Genomic DNA, 16,876 nt, shown 5'->3' on the forward strand with positions numbered 1-16,876 from the left:
TCTTTATATCATACAGTTTTTCTCTAAAAATTCTTGGCACTGAACATCAGAGGATCAAAGTATTTGACCCTGTTGAATTTAATCCCAGTTTTAGTAATTTTCTGTAGATATGAAGCTGATATGGTCAGCCTTCCACTTGTGGTATTAATATTTTTTTCAGCTTGTCTGAAACGTATGTGTATATGTTTTTCGGATTTTCTATTTAAAAGTACCACAAAGAAATTGTATTTATAATATGTAATGAGCATACAAATGTATATGTGCGTATGTCATAAAAATCCTTTATAATATGTATGCTTAAAAAAGAACAACAAATTAAGTCACCACAATGCGTTTGTTTTTGTTATCATCATCTCAGCGCCAAGGGCTTTGCATGGCTTTTACAGTCATTTGTAATTAATGACAACGGAGGGTAATTACAAAATGTTAACTTATTAATACCATTTCAATGGGCATGAAAACCAGGACAAAACCAAAAACACGATATTAGTTATAAAAAAAACTAGTTTAATCATGCGTATGAAAAAAATTGTTTATATAATAGCTCCGTAAAAATGCAGAAAAAAATAATGTAAAAATTAACTACTTAGGAAGGCCATGAATATTAATGCAAATAAAAATAACAACTTTTTGTCACATACATAATTTTTTTCCAAGTTGAAGAAAAAACAAGAAAATTGAATTTGAATTTTTTCCGAAGAATATCTGCCATCGTTCTCCCATTGGATTTCCTGCTACGCAAACAAAGGTGTAGCTGTAGCCATTTTGTATTGTTCGTCTCCATAGCGCTTTACCCCTTGAATCAATAATAATTGAATGGCTTCGTTGTAAAGGATAGCTGGAAAGTTTTTCGCCGCTGGAATGGCAAATGAAATTGAAATTATAAGCGGATTCTAGGCCATTAAGGGAATAAGTAAGTCATTTTATTATGGTCGGCAGGCTCCAAAATGGTTCAAAAGATCCAGCTTTCTTCTCGGGTAAGTTGGATTTTTTTTGCTGGTTACAAAATATGCAGGAGTTTTTAATGTCGCTGCACATTTTTTACTAAAAAAAAGAAAAAAAAAACGAAAAAGATTTAAGAACGATTTATTTGAAGAGAGTGGTCATTGCATGCATTATTTAGATGTGATTGATACTGAGTCCTGTGATCAATATATCTACAATCCTGGTGCTAGATAGAGTTTGAAAAACTTTAGTCAAATCCAAAATCAGATTTTTCTAAAACTAGTATTTCACTGAAGGATAGCTGAGAGTCTTTTAGGCTTTATGTAGTTTTTTATACCCTCCACAATGCACTTAAGGGTATATTACATTTGTCATTCCGTTTGCAAAAACCTCGAAATATTCGTCGGAGACCGCAAAAATTATATATATTCTTGATCAGCGTAAAATTTTAAGTCGATTTAGCGATGCCCTTCTGCCTGTACATGTGTCAGTCCGTCAGTCTGAAATCACGCTAGAGTCCAGATTTTTGCAACTACAGCTTTCAAAAGGCACAAATGTTTATATTAAATGCAGGCTGATTGGTATTAAAAATGGGCTATTTTGGTCCACTTTAGGTACATTCCCTAAACGGTACTTTCTGATTTACTGCATTTTGAAAGTTCCTGCCATAGTTTTCAACCAAGCCAGCTGAAACTTGACATTTAAGGTTCCCTCCTTCCCAAAACTCTTCGATCAAGTTCCACCAATTGTAGTTTTTAAAATTGTAATGTTATCTCCAGCAGAAGGAGAATCCAGATACTGTTATTTAAAAACGATTTTTTACCCAATGGTGGAGGGTATTGAACGATTCCCGAATGAAGATTCCTTGTAATCCATGCGGCAAAAATATCTCTCCGGTTAGTGTGTAGGATAACCCTCGAAAGACGTATGCGAAACTTGGTAGATCCTAATATTTTTGTCAAACTTAGATCAAGTTCTCTATGGCTAATTTTGGTATTTGGCACTTTCTGATACCCACAAAAATGGTAAAAATGTATAAAATCTTTAAATTTGAATGATCCACATAGAGCGGAGGTGTATCCGACATCGGTCAACCGTGAAATATTGCAATATTTTTAGCAGTACTAGGACAGGTTAGTAAATGGTCGATATCGGCCGACTCTTTCCGGTACCTCCATATAGAGGGTAATAATTTTGAATAATCATAACTTCTATACCATCTGAAATAAGAGTCCGATTGTCTTAACATTTCGCATATCCTAGTTTTCTACTAAGTCGAGATCTTTTATGAAGATAGTAACATAAGGTAACGGTTCAAAATGTATATATTGTTTTCATATTGTTCTTAAAAAAAGTGAAAAAAAAAGAGTCCAGATGTCTTAAAATTTTGCAAATCCCAATATCTTCGATCTTGTATGAAGAAGGGATGTATCGAAGCACTACTTCTGCTACCTCCAACACATCCCATCAAACCGTCAAATACCCCTAGCCCTCTTAAAAAGCAAACTGAGCATGCGATTCTTTTCAAGCTTGGCTGGTTTGAAGATGGGATATGTCAGACCACGCTTTCTGATGCCTCCACGAAAAGGGGACCACACAAAGTGACAAAATTGTAGGTCACATACAGCGATTTTCTACAAACTAGGTACTTCTCAATTTTTTTCAAACCACAGATCTTGTGTGAATATGGAATATATCGGCTTAGTCTTACTGGTACCTTTCCAGGTTCAAAGTAGGAACATTAATAAAGAGTGAAATAAGTGTCCGATGTTGATAAAAGTAAACAATTGGCAAAATGTTTGCCTATATAAAAACTTGTGAAACTGGAATATATAAGTTCACCTTTTCTGGTACCACCACCACAGTTAAAAATTTTGTAAAAGAACAAGTCAAAAAGCAGTAAGTTTTTGGCAGGACGAACTTTGAATACCCTCTACAATTAGAAAAGAGTAAATAGAGAGTTACAGTTATTTTAAGATCTATAAGAAGATGTGGACCTGCAATTTTCTGTCATAGGCTGTAGTACCTATTACGAAGTGAAAATACGAAATTTTAACAATTCCGGTAAATAATGTAGCTTAAATCATCAAAATACCAAATATACGAAGGTACGTATATCCCCTTATACAAAGACCTGGTTAGAAAATTTTCAGTCACAGGCTGTGGTTCTCATTGAGAACTTCAAATGCGAAATTTGAAACGATTTCCTTGAATAAAGTTGCTAAAATCATCAAAATACCGAATATCGGGATGTATCGATATTTAGGGGCTATACGAAGACCTGGACCTGCATATACTGCATTACCTATTAGATATTCAAACACGAAATATGAAACGTTTCTGGTGAATAATGTCGCTAAAATCATAAAAATAACAACTATAGGGATGTACCTTTTTATGGGGGGCTATAGGGGGGCTATACAGGCAATCTTTTGTTATAGGCTGTAGCATCCATTACGAACTTCAAATACCAAATTTTAAACAATTCTCGTGAATAATGTCACAAAAATCATCAAAATACCGAATATCGGGAGATAGTTTGTCATTCCGTTTTTAACACCCCGAAATATACATATTAGACCCCACAAAATATATATACACTTGATCAGCTCAAAATGTCGATTTAGCGATGTCTGTCCGTTTGTGGAAATCACTCTAGTTTCCGAACGAAATGAATATAGGTTGATAAAATTTTACTGAAATATACATATATTATGACTGCAGGACTTTCGGTATTGAAAATGGGCCACTTACGTCCACGTTTTGGTGTAGCCCCTATATAATGGTACCTCCCTATTCTCGGTATTTTGGTGTCTTAAGCGACACTATTCACCGAAAAATATTTCAAATTCGGTATTTGAAGTTCGTAATAGATAATACAGTCTATTGAAAAAAATGTCCGTGCAGGTCCACGTCTTCGTATAGCCCCCATATAACGGCACCCCCCAATATTCGGTACATTGATGATTTGTATTTGAAGTTCGAAATGGATACTATAGCCTACGACAGCAAATTATCTGTGCAGGTCCACGTACCTTCCTATATTCGATATTTTAATGATTTTATCTACATTATTCTCCCATTTTTTTTTTCAAGTTTCGCATTTGAATATTTTAATGGCTTATGACAAAAGTTGCCTATGCAGGTCCACGTTGTCGTATAGGTCCTAATATAACGGCTGCATTCGGTATTTTTAAGATTTTATCAGATTTTTTTTTTTTTTTTTTTTTATTTAAAATTGCCAAATTCTCTCCAAATGATGGACCAAGCCGAACGTACCGCTTTTTCACTTGTTTTTATTTAATTTTTATAGTTAATCAAAACTTATTCTCCTTCATTTCCATTTTTTCTCTTGCAATCTCCAGAAGTTATTTTAATATTCCATCGAATTAATAAACATTTAAATGAATATCAGATTGAAATGAAACTTTGATTTTCCCCCACTGGGCATTCGACAAAGTTATTGCAATATTTAAAAAGAAAACAACATTTCCAAAATGTGTTGCATTAAAACTTCACATCGTTTGATATATTATTCCGAAGAACGGCATGGCAAACCAGAACCATTGATATAATATGTAAATCTATATTGCAAATGATGTCATTCATTCACTGCTCAATGTCTTTGCCAACGAGAACGGAGAAGCCATGGCATTGCAAAACGACATATCCGTGTTACAACCTCTCTCTACTTTGCCATTATTGCCTTCCACTCGGCTTATTTTTGCATTTAAATTATACAACAACAACAGCAGCAGCAAAACCATCACCACCAACAACAACAACAAGTCATTTGAAACATGTAAATGTGGTTTGTGTGAATTTTTGAATGTGTAAATCACCTGTTGAAGTGCCGATTAAACCACGGCCTTCAATTGTGAGACTACACCCGCAAAGACTTCACACGAAGAGAACATTAAATGTCTAAAGAAAACGGAAATGAAGTTGAGCAACATATCTTTTTGCTTATGGCATTCCTAGCAAAATGTCAAAGCAGAAAATTCTATAACAATTGAAAATACTTGTTCTTAATGTCATTCCTTTATGTGCTATTGTTTCTAAGGATAGCCGAAGAAGAAAAGGATATTTAATCAAGTTCTAAGAAAAATGCAAAGAGGGGGAATAAAGCTAAGGATTTTGTAACACAAACGACTCGAGTAAATCGGCTAATGTCTTTAGGGGCCTTAAGGGCAATGAATTAAGGGTTATGACACAAAGGGGTGGTGAATTGGAATTTTTTCTTAGATAAAACTGGAGCTTAAAAATTAAAAAAGGCGAACCGCAATTTTATTAGTAATACCGAAATTCATCACTTAAGCGAGTTACGTTTAAAACTGCTAATGTTAATTGAATTGGTGGGCTAGTTAGGTTTAAGCATTTAAATACCGAACATTTGGCGGTACCCTTACTATCCATCTTGATGTACAACCGATGAACATACTCGAAGATGTCGGAGCTTGTTTAATTTTCATTAATTTTTATACCCTACACCACAAGGTGGTCAGGGTATTATGTCTCTGTGCATTTGTTTGTAACAGGCAATACGAAACGAGACAGACCCATACTTCCTTTTGATGATGTATGTATGTCCGTCCGTCCGTCTGTCCATGTATTTTTTTAAATAAAAATATAATTTTTTTAAATATTATTTTAATTCAATATCTCACCTAATAACTTAACCGTGACGTTGTAACGGTAATAGAGTAGTAACTTCCTGCGATAGCTTATGATTGAGTGAGTAAATAAATTTATCTACAAATACCAACATTCGCACAACATGAATATTTATGGGAATTGTTATTCATTTATTTTCTCTTATTTTTTTTTTTTTTTTGGCAGAATGTTAACATTCCAACTGAACATCAACAGCTGTAACTTCGTTGGAATCCGTGAATTCTCCGCGTAACATTTACGTTTATTCAAATAAATGTCTTGCGATTCACGAAGACAAGGTCATTGAAATTATCATCATATTTCAAATGGATTTTTTCCAAAGTGAATAACATCAGCGAACACAAAAAAATACGTCTTTAGAGCCTTATCAACAAATGATGACTTTCAGAGACCCAAAAAAAAAATGCTATGAGACAGGAAATACATGAAATGTTGTGAAGAACATTAAAGAGAAAATGTATTTTATTTTTCGTGGTTGTGACATTAAATTCAATTCTTCGGGCCAGCTGAAGCTGAGGCTGAACCGATCTAATTAAGAAACCACGTTTCACACGCATTTTGGTTGTTTTTATTGTACATTAACGCAAATGTTGTAAATGTCATTAAATCGATATAGCCACAGTATCAAGTTAAAGCTTGTGTTACAGAAAAGAAAAAATATTACAGTCGGTTTCGTAGGACAATTCCATCTATGTCCTCTATATACCAATGACTGAGGTCTGATGTTTTAAGGGGACTATTCCAAGATCTGATTAGAAATTCATTTAATTTAAAAATTAAATAAATTGAATCCGTGGACTGGGGATACCAAATTTTAAATAAATCCAATAATAACCAGTAAGGAAAAGTCAAAAGTCGGGCGGGGAGGCATATCCAATTTTGAATCGATTTTCACTAAATTTGACGGAGACGGAGATATCTCTATGAGATATCTGGCACCAAAGATCATTGTTGTCGAATGCATATTACGAATATGAGAGACTTAAAGACGAATTGGATGAAATATATGTATGGGAGCTATAGTTATATATGAACCGATTTTCTACACATTTGATGTACTTGCTCCTAGACTAAATTCGGTCGGATGTACCAAAATTCAGGACTTATTGGTCATTTGGTGCACAGTTAACCCGAAATTGGTTGAGCTATATCCAAATCTGAACCAATCTTGATACATTTGACAGAGGTATTTCTGGGCTGTTGTTATCTGATACCAAAAATCATTTTCGTGGGGTGCATATTACGAATGTGGGAGACTTAAACACCAAATCGGATGAAACCTATATATGGGAGCCAAAGCTATATCTAAAGCGATTTTCTCCGAATTCGATGTACTTGCTTTTAGACTTGGTTGGATGGGCCAAAATTCAGGTCCAGTATCAAATATCATTTTTATAGAGTGCATATTACGCTTGTGAGAAACTTTAAACCCCAAATCCGATAAAACATATATATGGGAGCTATAGCTATATTTGATTTACTTGCCAAATACAGGTCTTTTGGACTTATATTAGCCATTTGGTGCACAATTACCTCGAAATCGGTTGAAGATATGTGGGAGCTGTATCTAAATCTGATCCGATTATCACCAATTTCAATAGAGTTCGTCCTTGGGCCAAACAAATATTGTTGGGAAAATTTCATAACAATCGGTTAATAAATGCGACCTGCATTTATTTCAAAAGAATAAATGGACGGACGGACTGACATGCATAAATCGATTCAGAAAGTGATTCTATGAGAGTAACTATGGGTCTATTTCGCTTGCTTCTCTCAGTTGGAGAATGCAGTTGAAGTTTTCGAAATACCATAAAATGGTTTGCAATCATTATTAGGGGTCATACAAAAACCGGAACCCATATAGCTAATTTTCAACTACAATGCATAAGGGCTATATCTAAATCTGAACCGATCTCGAGAAAATTTGGCAAAGGTATTTCTAAGATGTATTTGATATATTTCCCCGAATATCGTTACTACGGAGCTCATATTACGGCTATGCAGGGCAAATTTAACAAATCGGATGAACAATATATATGGGAGCTATAGTTATATCTGAACCGATTTTCACCAAATTTGACATACTGGTTTCTAGACTCAATTTGGTCGTAAGTACCAAATTCCATTCTATTTGGGATAATATTACACGTTTGGTGCACAATAAAAGGCAAATCGGACGACGATATATATGAGACTTATATCCAGATAAAAATAAAAATAAAATTTTGCAAGGGTATTTCTGAGTTAAATTTTATATATTTCCCCAAATATCGTTGTTACAGGGTGCATATTACGGCTGCGGAGGACAAAAATGAAAAATCGGATTGTAAATTGGGATCAATTAAAAGACCAAACGTCTTTTCCATTTGAGCGTTTGTAAGACACTGAATTTATTTATTAAAAACATTTCTTAAGAACTAGTTGTGATAATATGACTTAACCTAAATTATAACTAAGTGTAAATGAGAGAGAGAGAGAGAGAGAGAGAGATAGATACCAACCGTACACATGCATATGCACCATGCCACCATAAACCTTAGGGGGAGGTCATACACACGCATAGCTATCTCACATGTGGCAAGCAAACATGCTGCACTTGCTTATCAGTCTGAGTAAAGATTACATCCCATAATCTAACTCCACCATAACACATGCAGCAATTGAAAATTCTGTATTATTTATTTCTAACTCGAAGGTCTGCTCACCACATTTTCTTATCTTATTTCATGTGGTCTGTATTAAGAAGATCCCAGTTTAACAAATCCCTCTCATCTACACTAGGTAGCCCCGCTATTCTCTTTTATTATAAAAACATGTTCACTTATCCGTGAACACGGATGAAAAATATATATGGGAGCTATATCTATATCTGAACCGATTTCGATCAAATTTGGCATACTTATTTTCTCCAGACTATTTGGACTGATATTACAAGTTTGGTGTACAATATAAGACAAATTTGACGAAAGTATATATGGGAGCTATACCTAAATTTTGACCGATTATCTCCAATTTGTTTATTTAATTTCATTGACATTTCGGCATCAATAACTCAGCATTTAGATGTCTTAAATGCTTCATAACTCGTAGAAACATTCTTGTCATAGGTAAGGAGACATTGTCTAAAAATCAAACCTCAATATTATCTGAGGGGCGGTCAAATTCATTGACAGTTCTTTTAAAATACATGGATTTCTTTTAATAAATAGAGGATGTAGCGGTTCTTAAAGTTGCATTTCCATATTGAGTATATACATTTAATTATTATACTCAGCTATATGGCTACAGAGGGTATATATCATTTGATACGATAAAAACGTGTCTCATCGAAATAAAGTCTTAAGACCCTAGGTCTCATGGCACCAAATCCGCTCCAGGACATTTGGAGTCGATCTAGCAATGTCCTTCCGTGTGTCTGTCTGGCCGATTTGATTCAAACCTAATACGTCGTCATATTATTGCAAACATAAGTCGAGTTCGGAGATGGGCAACATTGGCCCACAATATCAATAGCATCGCTCACAAAAGATAAAATTTTTCACAGAAAACGATTTTCCCAATAGAACAGGAATGGATCAAATATTTACATCAGTGTTATGTCAGGTGCGAAAATGGACAATATCGGTAAACTCTATCATGTACCTTCCCCACAAAGGGTAAAAATTTTGATCAATGCAAAGTATTCATCCGGTTCCCTTCAAATTTCACACAGCCCAATATTTCCATAAACACAAAATCTGTTGTGAAGCTGAGAGATATCGGCCCAACCCTTCTGAGGTTTACAAGTTTCAATACCTACAGGCTGAGATAAAAAAAACTGCAACAAAGTCAAACGCCATAATTTTAATTTTTTTTCTTAATTGTCGGAAATAGCATCAAATTTTAGAATAGTTTAGATTTGTTCGAATTGGTCACCTTTGACACGAATTATAACCTTCAAACGGCCAATTAAACCTTTACACGCTGCCCGAATGTTGCTCTGCGGTATTTTGAACCATTCCCGGCGAAGCCTTGCTAGAGGTGATCGACACTTTGGTATTTTTTAGTGCCAACTCTGCTTTCCAAAATACTCCAGACACAATAGTCTAACGGATTGGTATCCGGAGATTTTGGTGGCCATTGTGAGCTGGAAATGAAGAGAGGAACCTCATTTTGTAACCATTCTTGGGTGGCGCGTGCTGAGTGCGATGGCGCTGAGTCCTGTTGGAATGTCCAAGGTCTGCGGCCAAAATGCTTGCGTGCCCAAGGCTTTAATACACCCTCCAGAGTATTTTCGCTATAATATTCGACATTTATTCTGATGCCACGGTCGATTAATACGAGCGAAGAGCGACCATCGGCTGTTATGGCGGCCCACACCATCACCATGGCCGGCGCTTGAGTTCTGGTGGCCAACCGAAGTTGCACATTTTCAGATGACCTCTTTGGCAAGTAAACACGATCATTTTGTTTGTTAACCAACTGCTGGTCAACGAATATTTTCTCATCGGAGAAAACCAAATTCGGCAGTTCACCACTTTCGGCCAAGCGAAGCAACTCTTTAGCTCTTTTGAGTCTATTTTCTTTCTGTTGCGGTGTAAATTCTTGAACTTTTTGGAATTTCAATGGTTTTACCCCGAGCTTATTTTTCAATATTTGAAGAATGGAACATTACATGTTCAGCTCACGAGCCATTTTTCGGCCACTGCGACGCAGGTTTCGATCAAGTCGCTTCTTTGCTTTTTGAACCATTTCTGCTGATGTTGCTGTTTTTTCCGCCCACTTCCACGTCGGGCTACGCTCCCAGTATCACGGTAACGAGCGATCTTACGAGACACAAAAGATTTAGTGACATTTAAATGCTGGAGTGCTCTAACGATAGCCACTCGTTGTTTTCCAGGCAAATATAAATCACACAATCACGCTTGAATTCCAATACAAATAATTTTTTTCTGGAAAATTTTCACCAAAATGCTTTTGTACGCTTGTAAACAATATAATCCGCTGTCACTGGAAAAATTATAACAACTGTCGGACGAGTGGCTTAGAAATGACATCAGTCTGAAGTTGGTTGCAGTTTTGCGATTTGATCCAAACTAAGTACGTTGTCATATTATTGTCAAACTAAGATCAGAGATGGGCAATATCCGTCCACTCTTTCTGGTACCTCCCCCAGAAAGGATCAAAAGTTGGAAAAATTATAAATGTTATAAAATGTAAAATATGAGTCCGGTGGTCTTTAAATTTTGCACATCTCAATACTTCCACCAACACAAGATGTGTTATGTTATAAAGAACAGATAGAACGCATCACATCTTTAGGTACCTCAGGTCAGAATTTTTAATAACCATTAAATTCCTAAAACGCGAAATAAGCATCCGATTCCATTTAAACCCGGCACATCGTAATATTTCTATCAATGCCAGATCTGCTGTGGAGATGGGATATATAGGTGCACTCCTTCTGGTACCTCCCCCATAAAGGGCCAAAATGTTGGAGGACAAGATGTTCATAAAATGCGAAATAAGCACCCGATTCTCTTTAAATTTCACCCCAATATTTTTACTAACGAAAGATCTATGTCGATGTCCGTTCCTCTGTCCGTCCGTCTGTGAAACTCACTCTAGCTTCTGAACGAATTTAAGTAGCTTGATTAAATTTTACTCAGATGTGTTTTTGGTCTGCAGGACTTTTGGTTTTGAAAAAGGTTATATAGGTCTACGTTTAGGTATAACCCCCATATAACAGTACCTCCCGATATTCGCTATGTTGATGCTTTTAGCGAAACTATTCACCGGATTTTTTTCAAATTACGTATTTAGAGTTCGTAGTGGATACGACAGCCTGTGAGAGAACATTTCCTATGCAGGTCCACGACTTCGCATAAACTCCAAAATAACGGTAACTTCCTGTGTTCGGCAGTTTTAAGATTTTACCACAATTTTGAAGGAATATATATATATATATATATATATATATATATATATATATATTTTTTTTTTTTTTTTTTTTTTTTTTTTTTTTTTTTTTTTTTTTTTTTTTGATAAAATCTCTAAGTTCGTTCCAAATGGTGGAGGGTATTCAAAGTTTGGCCCGACCGAACTTACTGCTTTGTAATTTGTAATTTTCTTTTTTTTTTTTTTTGATTAACAATTATTCGCATTAAATTAGAAATAATTGTTCGACTTTTTTTCTTCAGAACTACCCCATAAAGGGTCGACATTTAGTATATTTGCGATATATTTAATAAACGGCTGAGGGTATTAATCTCTCGGCGAAACCGACTGATTCTTTTTAACTTGTTAATGGTTTATTCGCCTCATACAAATTCGAAGTTTTTTCTGGTTCTCCATATTCCTCAAACCATTCTATACTAATCGTATCTGTTAACATACACTGTTCGCCATAACATATTACTGTAAAGACATGTTAAGCCCAAATTGGTAATCTCCTAATGGTAATGAAAGATCAAGGTCATATTTCATGGTCCACTTGTGTTCGTGTTTCTGCTTGAGTTCCAAATACAAATACGAAACGGCTATACAAACACATAGCCGAATAAATAAAAAAAAAACATTTTTAATATACAATAAATTATGGGAATTTAACGCATACACGGCAATAACAATAACAGCAACAACAACAACCACATAACCATTCTTCATCATGTTGTGTTGTTGTATGGCACATAAAATCTTTTGAGCGTCGTCTTACGATTTCTCGGCTACTTGAGGACAATGATATTTATGAAACATCCATTATAACGTCCCTTTCGATTTATTCTCCATCCATTATTGTCAGTGTCGTCATTGTTTTCCTGTTTACCATTCGATTTATTTTCCTGTTGATGTTGACTTTCATAATATCTGTTTCCTTCTCTCTTTCTCTTTCTATGTGTCCTTTGTCGCCTCGTTCTTCATTCCCCCGGATTCGAATCGTACGAATTTTTTGGAATTTATGGTATCCTCGATGGCCGCACCACCAGCAGCAGTAGCAGCAGCATTCGAACAATCCATAAGACGATGATGCTGTTGATGATAATCTCCATATGTTTGCAGTTTTTAAAAACGAATGTAATGCCAATCAAGTAATGGAATTTTTAACGGTAAGTCATTTGTCAATCTAACAAATCCTCATAGAATTGAAATGAAACGAGACGATGTGATACGATACGAATCGAATGGAAGTGAAGTGAAATGAAGCTAAAAAGAAATCATGTGGAAGTGCGAAAACAGAAATCATTGTTAGCAAATGTTTACACTATTGGAGTCTGCTCATAAAATATGTCCTGATTGGAAAACGTAATCTGAGCCATACGAAATTGTCATTGATATTTGTAGTTATTTGTGCTGGGAAAGAAATCGTATATTTCCTTTGTTATTTATTAATTTTTCGCATAAGAATGTGATTTCTAAATATGTCATGCATTTTTTTTTTTTTTTTTTTTTTTTTTTTTGAAAATCCAGAAAGTTCTGAATGGTTATAGGGGGAGGGGGGGTTACAAAAGAATATCAATTTTCAGGAAAAATAACAATTTCTTTGGAAATTGGTCAACAAACACAACAAGCCAATATTTTCAAAATATTTTCGACAGGAAACCTCAATAGCTAGTGGCAGATTCCCCATAATCCTGTCAATTATAAAAGAGTACATAATAATGGAAAACAAGAACATGGATTTTTTCTTTGATAATTGTGTCTGAGACCTGAAAAATACCTACACTTTGGAGTTTAAATTTCTGGTTTCGGAATTCTTTTATACCCTCCGCCACACTATGGAGGGTATATTAACTTTCTCATTCCGTTTGTAACTTATGCAAGATCTAACAAAGTATACATTTCTGGATTAGCGTAAAATTCTAAGTCGATCCATCGATGTCCGTCTATCTGTGTGTCTGTCCGTTGTAATCATATGGCCCTTATATAACAGTATCTTCCAATATTCGGTATTTTCATGATTTTAGTGACATTATTCACTGGAATTGTTTTACATTTCGTATTGAAAAACCTTAATGGATACTTCAACCTATGACAGAAAATTGTCAATGCAGGACCGTACGCATACCCTTCATATAACAGTATCTCCCTTTTCGGTGTTTTGGTGTTTTTAGCGACATTATTCACCGGAATTGTTTTAAATTTCCTATTTGAAGGGTACTACAGGCTATGACAAAAAATTGCGTATGCAGGTCCTCGTCTTCGTATAGCCCCATAAACCACATTTTTCGACGATTTTTTTTTAAGTTTTTCAAGTTCCTTCCAAATGGTGCAGGGTATTAAAAGTTTGGCCCGCCGGAACTTATATGTTTTTTACTTATTCTATTTCATTTAACAACCACCAAGAGGTGGACAAATCTATGCAAAATGTTATTCGAAGATATGGAGTAACTTGCAGAATGGTTTTTTTTCATCCACTACAAAGTTGAAAACAAAAATTGCAAAGCATTTGTTTATACTAGGGTTTCGATGTCGTAATATAAGTAATAAACTCAAAACTCCGGGTTTATTTCTTTAGAATACCTTTAACCGTGCAGTATCGTTACATAAGGCATATGCCTTAATGGAATTGGAAAATTCGAAATCCCAAAGACCGTGGAATTGATTCAAAACGATTCAAAATTCACAAATTTTGATTTAAGCTCTCATGGAGCCACTTTAATGTCATACTAAACTTCAATAGAACCAAATTTTTAAACCAAATGTTTGAGTTTCCAAAAAAATGTGTCTGTCATTTTTTGGCAGACATTGCCTCAACTTATGTCTAATAATAAAATATATTATGACTTGATTATTTAAAATATCTACCCTTTATTGGGAAGGTACCGAAGGAGTCTGATATAATTTTTGTGAAGTGTCAGGTTTCGACTACTTCCTCCCCTTTATTTATAATAGTTCTACATATTTTTTAGAAAATGTTGAACTTTCCTGGAGGAGATTGGAAGAAGTGTGGATGTATTAAAAAAGCTAAAACCAATTCTAATAAAAATATTGAAATGTCCAACAATTACTTAAATCCAGTTTTTTTGTGGGAGGTAGTAGAAGGAGTGGACCGACATATTTACATAACACCAATGGCTTACAGAAATATTAATATTTTACTCTTTTTGGGCGAAAGATCTGAAAGAATGGGCCGATGAGTTCCATATCCACACTACAACTAATGTGTGAGTCGGAAGAAATATCGAATAATCCCTTCAAATTTTACAACACTTAATTTTTGACCCCCTAGATCTCGTTTTAGTCAGAGAGATGAGATATACATTGTTCAAAGGGCATCGCTGACTTGTTTCGCATGTTTTAAGGGTTATGAGTAATCAAATATTCCAAATATTTATCCTTTGTGGGGGATGTAACAGAAAGAGAGGTCCGGTATATTCCATATTTGCACCAGATATTGTGCTGATAAAAATATTGACATGTGCGAACTTCAAAGACAGCCGTATTTTTATTTCACATTTTATATGAGTTATAATAATTCAAAATGTTGACCTTTTGTGAGGCATGCACCTGATGGAGTGGTCCTACATAATCCTAAATCACCCTAGATCTTGTGTTGATATGACTATTGCGATGTGCCGAGTTTGAATGGAATCGTATGCTCACATCCCGTTTTATGAGCTTCTTAGTTATTCAAAAATTTGGTTCGTTGTGGGGGAAGTACTAGAAGGAGTGAGCCGATATCTGCCACCTTCACACCAGAGCTTGTGTTAATAAAAATATTGGGATGAGTGAAATTTGAACAGAACTAGAAGCTTATTTCTCGTTTTATGAGAGACATTAAAATATTCAAAATTTATTTATTTTATAGAATCAACTTCTGAGTCGATTTATGCATGTCAGTCCGTCTGTCCGTCCATGTATTTTCGTGAAAAAAATGCAGGTCGCATTTATAATCCGATTGGGATGCAATTTTCCAAACAATATTTGTTTGGCCCAAGGATGAACCTTATTGAAATTGGTGATAATCGGATCAGATTTAGATATAGCTCCCATGTATTTCCCATCGATTTTGGGTTAATTGTACACCAAATGGCCAATATCAATCTAAATGTCCTGAATTTTTTAGCACATCCAACCGAATTCAGTCTAGAAGCAAGTACAAGTAATCTGGAGAAAATCGGAGCAGATACAGCCATAGCTCCCATATATATGTTTCATTTGATTAGGGGATTAAGTCCCTCACATTCTTAATATGCATTCGACAACAATGATATTTGGTACCATATATCTTATAGAACTCGGAAATCTCTCTGCCAAATTTTATCGAGATCGACTAAAATTTGAATATAGCTCCCATATATATTCCTTACACGATTTCAGGTTTATTGTGGAAATAATGGCTAATATCAGCCCAAATGGAGTGAATTTCAATTCCATTTTGTGGATCTCCGCTCCGATATATTTTTCAACGGAATTGCCTGAAATTATACACAAGGAGAATTTTGCACTGATCTGTCTTTTGTCTGCAGGCAGGTCAAGTTCGAAGATGGGCTATATCGGTCCACGATATCGTATATCCCCCATATAACGGTACCCCCCGATATTCGGTATTTTGATGATTTTAGCCACATTTTCCAATGATATTGTCTGAAATTCCACACAAGGAGTTCCTTGTGAGTACTTCATCCCCTGGAAGATAATTATCCATATAGGTCCACGATATCGTATAGCCCCAATATAACGGCAACTCTTCGATATTAGGTATTTTGATGATTTTAGCCACATTTTTCAACGGAATTAGAGGACATTCTGAATTAACTAAATTTGTAAAAATCGGTCCAGCCATTCTTGAGATATAGACATCCTAGCTAGCATCCCCTTCCTTTGTATATACACATTGTATATATTTCGCTATATATATCCGATATATTTACTATCGGCATCTACGTAACAGTCAGAATTGACCTGTTCGTCTATTTGTGATTTTGCCGGGATTAAAAATATTCGCGTTTTAATGGAAATTTTGACTTTTATTTAACCCAAATGTTATGGTCTATTTAAACTACTAAATATTACCCCATGACCGACAAAATTCGAAGACTTCTGCCTAGCCCTAAGCCAGCCCCAGCCCAGCCCCATGCTAACTTCCGCGTCGATTGGTCTATAATTTTGATCTGTAGAGCAACTGCAAAATCAGGAAATTTTTCAGTTTTTGGTCCAATTCAACCCCTAATTATTATGCAATCATCTCCAAAAAAATAGTAGCCTGGCCTTATCCTCACCTACATTCTAAATTTCGTGAGTATCGGGCCATAATTGCGACCTGTAGAGTGATTAA

The 16,876-nt window shown here is 35.2% G+C and overlaps 1 protein-coding gene across 1 annotated transcript in view; it reads left to right on the forward strand.

Moving 5' to 3' along the window:
* Positions 1-633: 633 nt before the first annotated feature.
* LOC109612996 (obscurin-like) overlaps positions 634-16,876 on the forward strand; it is a 215,120-nt gene continuing 198,877 nt past the window's right edge. The window contains exons 1-2 of the mRNA XM_059130658.1: positions 634-977; positions 12,588-12,704. The gene's annotated coding sequence lies outside the window, so the exon portion shown is untranslated. The remainder of the gene's footprint in view (positions 978-12,587; positions 12,705-16,876) is intronic.

The sequence above is a fragment of the Musca domestica genome, unplaced genomic scaffold (genome assembly GCF_030504385.1).
Source record: "Musca domestica strain aabys unplaced genomic scaffold, Musca_domestica.polishedcontigs.V.1.1 78, whole genome shotgun sequence".
Lineage (NCBI taxonomy): Eukaryota > Metazoa > Arthropoda > Insecta > Diptera > Muscidae > Musca > Musca domestica.